The sequence below is a fragment of the Triticum aestivum genome, chromosome 6B, assembly GCF_018294505.1.
Source record: "Triticum aestivum cultivar Chinese Spring chromosome 6B, IWGSC CS RefSeq v2.1, whole genome shotgun sequence".
NCBI lineage: Eukaryota > Viridiplantae > Streptophyta > Magnoliopsida > Poales > Poaceae > Triticum > Triticum aestivum.
Window position 1 is genome coordinate 575,033,096 of NC_057810.1, and position 6,065 is coordinate 575,039,160.

A 6,065-nucleotide genomic window follows, 5' to 3' on the forward strand; every position below is an offset into this window, starting at 1 on the left:
ATGGGCCACTGTTGGGTCATGCCACATGTCTACCTATCATAGGCGCGTCCTTTCCAATGAGTGGGTGACATCTGTCCCAAGGGTGAGGCAACACGTGTTTCCTTCAGCCAATGATGATTTTACACGTGGAAAATCCCCATTGGTCCGGGCTGTTAACGGATTATTGGATCCAAAACCCGACCCGATAGCTTAACGGCGTTCTGTTACGGTGGATGCCACGTGTCGGTCACCCTTGACGAAAGCACTTCTGTGACACGCGATTTATGGTCATGGAAGTGGACACTTCCGTGATGATAATTTTGGTAATGTCATGGAACACTTCTATGATAGCACAGGTATGACTATCTTGATTTTGTCATAAAATCGTCATGGATGTACATGCATGACAAAAAACACGACCTACTGTGACAAACACGTATCAACGCGGAAGTCTATTTTTTTTAGTGCACCATGCGACACTGATCCTCAGCTTTCGTGGCCTCCTTCCGCACCAGGTCGCGATCAGTGGCAGCCACCCCAAGCACCTTCTGGGCTTCCTCCGCAGAGCCCCAGGACGTGCGGATAGACACGTCAGCCTGGAGCCAACCAAAAATTAGCCCCAGGCGTCCCAATGCCGCACGCTGGTCCGGGCCCCGAAGTTCACCCTGGAGGAGGTCCAGTGCCTCCCTTGCTTCCTCCAGGGCCCCGGAGGTGGCAGGAGCGCTGCGGCCCGGCTGCTTGCCAAGCAGGGGAGAAGACGTCCTCAATGCCAAGACAGAAGAAGCCTCAGCAGCAGGAAGGACCGGAGGCTCCGAAGGCTGGGCAACCTCGGCAGCCGCAGCGAGGATCGGCGCTGGTGGGGTCAGCCCCGCTGAAGGCGCTGGCACCTCCTGAGGACGGGCTCCCACGCCCAGGGGACGCGACACCACCAATGAAGTTGTGGGTGCCGCAATGCTCTCCTTCACCAAGGCAACGGCGACCATCTCGTCGTCCTCGACCACGGCAACTCTCATGCCTTCCTTCTTCTTCTTCAATGACTTCCGCCTAATGACAGGCGAAGACGCTAAGCATCGCATCAGGAATCAATGGCGGTACCAAGGGAAAAGACTTACTGGTCGGCAAAGACATAGCTCCTCTTCAGGCCCAGCAGCGGGAGCCGAGCCGGGGAAGCTGGAGCTACACTCTTGGGAGCAGGAGAGCTCGTGGTTGGCGCCACTCAAGATGCCACTGGCGAAGGCGGAACGCTGCCCGGAGGAATCAGTGTGATCCTACCCTTCTTCGCGGCCATCCACTTGGGCTGTTCGTGGAGGCCACCCCGGATCTCGTGGTGACCCTAGAAGGGCGAGCCACCTCCGCCATCGGAGGCGCATCATCATCATCGTCAGGGAAGTCGCGGAGGAGCTCCCTCTGTCGTGTGGTAGAGGATTCCTCCACAACCTCATCCTTGGTGGCCTCGGAGGATTGATCGCCGGAGGACAGGTCTACCAAGGAGGTAGGCGGCGGGTGAGGGAGTCCTGGATTTAGGGGTCCTCAGGCGTCCGGCCTATTGACATGGGCCGGGCTAATGGGCTGTGAAGATACCAGACCAAAGACTCTCACCTGTGTCCGGATGGGACTCTCCTTGGCGTGGAAGGCAAACTTGGCGTCCGGATATGAATATTCCTTTCTCTGTAACCAACTTTGTATAACCCTAGTCCCCTCCATGTCTATATAAACCGGAGGGTTTAGTCCGTAGAGGTAATCATAATCACATAGGCTAGAATTCTAGGGTTTTAGCCATTACGATCTCGTGGTAGATCAACTCTTGTAATACTCATATTCATCAAGATCAATCAAGCAGGAAGTAGGGTATTACCTCCATAGAGAGGGCCCGAACCTGGGTCAACATCGTCTCCCCCACCTCCTGTTACCATCGACCTTAGACGCACAGTTCGGGACCCCCTACCAGAGACCCGCCGGTTTTGACACCGACATTGGTGCTTTCATTGAGAGTTCCGCTGCGACGTCGAAGACAGGATTGATGGCTCGCCTTGTTATCAAGGACAATATCACCTCCGGAGGAGCCCTGGCCTCAGGCCAAACCCTCCGGTTGGGCGGCTTTACCATGACCACCCATTCGGCCGTTGGGCCGACAATGACTTCTCGGGTCATCAAAAATCGCCTCCGTGTCGACTCCGAATACTTCAAACGGATGGATCCAACAGAGCTGTCATCTTTAAATGAACTCCTCGATCACATCGCCGCCTTGGGCGTCGCTACAGACTATGATCGGATTGGCCTTAAACCTGATCACAGAGAAATCAAATCTCCGCCGATCACCCATCAGATAGCGGTAGTAGAGGAGCAATGCAACAACTCTTCCTCTATATTGAGGATGAACTATGTTTGGATTTCCGAGCTCAAAGATCCGGATACCCGCTCTCCGAACCTAGAGTCGGACGATGGACCTGCAAAATTGGTTCAGATCCCGGAGCCCGAACTGTTAGGATCAGAAGTTTCTCAAACTCCGCATCCCAAATTGGGTTAGGGTTTGGATTCAAAACCACCCACCCACCCAGATATACTCGATCTCAGGTACATACGACATCAGTTTGAGGAAACGGTCCATCACTTTTGGGCCAGATTCCTCCTTGTTAAAAACAAGATTAAAGATTGCCGAAACAAAGACGCGATCTCTGTATTCTGCAATAATTGCACGGACGAGGGAATCCTCAATGCCATCAACTGCCGTCGCGTATCACACTTCGCTGACTTGGCAACCACAGTATAGAAGTACTGCACAATGGAAAGCGCTTGGAAAACTCAGGCAGCCCCCTGGGAGCCACCAGTTTCGACTCAACCCCTCATCCGGGCAAAAAGGATGCGCCCTCGTGGGTCGCCCGATCCAATAGTAAAGAAATCGAAGCCCATTACTAGGTGCAGAACCGTTCTTGAGGGATGGCTCGACAAGCCATGCAAAATACACACAACACTGGATACCATACCAACCCACAGCCTTAGAGCATGTTGGATACTCCGGCAAGTGGCCAAGAGCGCCAAGGATCTCCTCACCAAAAATACGCAGAGCAACACCCACGAAAGACGACGACCTTAGAGTATTGACGGTCTTTGAGACTTTCGCCTCAAATAATAGGCGCAAAAGGGCACTCCGTGACCTTGCTAAAATATACAAAGTCACAGCAATAAACCCCTGGGACGACATGGCCATAAATTTCAATGCCAGTAACGAACCAAAGTTCAGGACAGTCCGGGCACCAACCGCATTGGTCCTTAGTCCAATCATGGACGGCTTTCGGCTTACCAAAGTGCTCATGGACGGCGGCAGCGGTCTAAACCTCATTTATGAGGAAACTCTAAACAAAATGGAAATAGACAGGAGCCACATTGAGCAAAGTAGCACAACCTTCCGAGGAATTATTCCCAGTCGGGAGGCGTGATGCGCGGGAAAAATCACACTCGATGTGGTATTCGGCATGCCGGAGAATAATCGATCAAAGAGATAACCTTCCAAGTGGCCCCTTTCAACAGTGGATATCACGCCTTATTAGGGCGAGATGCATTTGCACGCTTCCAAGCTATACCCCATTACAGGTAAATGAAGCTCAAGATGCCCGGGCCCAACGGTATTATCACTCTTGCTAGTGATCCGGACATAGCCCTCCACGCCGAAAACAAAACCGCAGCCCTGGCCCTTGAGGCATTGTCTGAAGCCCTCGCGGCCGAAGTGTTAACCACACTATGCTCTACGGTGGATAGGGACGACGTGATCCTGGACAAGCGACCCAAATCCACCTCCTTTAAACCAGCGGACAAAATAGTCAAATTACAAGTCCACCCGATGGACCCCAAGAAGACAGCGTCCATCGGGGCACAGCTGGACCCAACGGTTGATGCCGCACTACAAGCGTTCCTACGTGAAAACTGGGACATATTCGCTTGGCACCCTTCTGACATGCTAGGGATCCATGCAGGCTAGCCAAACACAGCCTCAATATATTGAAGGGACATAAGCCGGTCAAGCAAACACTGCGGCGCTTTTCCGAACCGAAACAACAAGCTATGGGGGTGGAGCTAGCCAAGTTACTCGAGGCCGGATTCATCAGAGAAATAAAACACCCGGACTGGCTAGCAAACTTGGTGATGGTACCAAAGAAGGATAAATCCTGGAGCCTATGTGTCGATTTCAAAGACCTTAACAAGGCCTGCCCTAAGGATCCCTTCCCCCTCCCCCGCATCGATTAGATTATCGATGCTACTGCAGGACACGACTCACTGTGTTTCCTTGACGCATACTCCGGATACCATCAAATAAAGATGAAGGAGTCCGATCAAGCTGTAACAGCATTTATTACCCCATACGGGCCTTTCTGTTTCAACACTATGCCCTTTGGGCTCAAAAACGCCGACGCCACATACCAACGCATGATTCAAACATGCCTGGAAAAAAAATTGGCAAGACAGTTGAAGCATATGTAGATGACGTAGTCATCAAAACTAGGCACGTCGAGTCCTTAATAGACGATTTGCGTCTTACATTTGACAACCTCCGTACACATGACATCAAGCTCAATCAAAAAAAATGTGTTTTCGGCATTCTGGGAACGGGGGTCCCCAGACTTGCCTGCCTGCGGCCTACAACGTGGCTCACCAGTGGCCCAGTATGGCCCGTCTTCATTAGGGATGGCAATGGGTCGGGTTTGGGGCAGGTGGAGCTGGTCCAAATCCAACCCATGACCCATCTTCCTACTCTCTGCCCATCCACCAAATTATCCATGGGCACAACTTGTGCCCAAGCCCAAACCCGTTGGAAACCTACATACCCATGGAGCTCCATGGGCATAGAAAAGTCAGCATGAATCCTTCCCAAAGGTCAAATTAGCTCATCCTCATTCACTCACAAATTACAACATAAGCTACATGCATAAGTAGGCAACAAGTAATATGATGAGTCCTTAAGTATGACATACCAAAGGTTGATTCTGCAGCATATAGCTTATGGCACTAGTTGCATATTGCCTTCCATTTCCCATTGATTCGCTCTTTCTACTGTCACTGGCATATGGCCCCACATGTCATGCGGGTATCCATTGGATATCCATGGAGAACAAATTATAACCATGCCCAACTCGGCCGTTCATGGGTATCCATATCCATGGACCCATGGGCAAAAATGCGCTACATACCCTTGCCCAACCGGGTCGGGTATCCATGGGTATCCAGATCCATGGATAAAATTGCCATCCCTAGTCTTCATCAACCCAAGTTCAAGACCCTCGCGAGGGGCCAAGCCTCGTGGGGCAGAGGATGCAAGGCCTCCTCAACGGCGGCCTCACCAGGCAGGCTCGCGAGGAGGCAGAGATATCAAGGCAAGGGGTACCTTGCGAGGTGCTCATGACGCAAGCCATGATGATCGAGACCAGGCGGGCGCCAGGTGGGCGCCAGCCTGTGCAGTGTCCTCGTTTCCCCTTTGGTGCAAAGGGGGCAAGCGCAGGCGTGGAGTACCAAGGCATCAAGCAAAGGTTTCCATATCGGTGCAACGAGACCGAGACCAGCAGGACGGCAGGACGGAGGTCACCGTGGAGCCCAAGACGGCGTCATCCACTACAAAAAAAGACACATCCGTCACATTTTGGACCGAACGAATTTTTTTTCTGTCATACATATGACACTTCTATGACGATAATTGTGACAAAACCCGGTATCATCATAGATGTGGTGGGCTCCTACTTCTATGACAAAAAATCATGACAAAAAATGGGCTTTTCGTCCTGGGCGGGCTGGAGACGCAGCTGCATGACATTCTTTGGGCCGTCCATGACGGAAAAAACCATGGTAGAAGCGAGGGGGAGGAAAATTTCGGGGAATTGCCGGTTACGATGGGAGGTCGGGGCGGAGCGATGCGCGTTTCTCTCGTACACGTGTGAGGCGTTGGTTCTAACTGAACCCGAGTGAGGCGTTGGGCTCTAACTGAACCCGAGCGATTGCACTGCAGGCTACGCGTTACTGAACCCGAGCGATCGATCGATGGCTATTAACTGAACCCGATGGAGCGATTCCTTTGCTACTGCTGCTAACTGAAGCCGGTC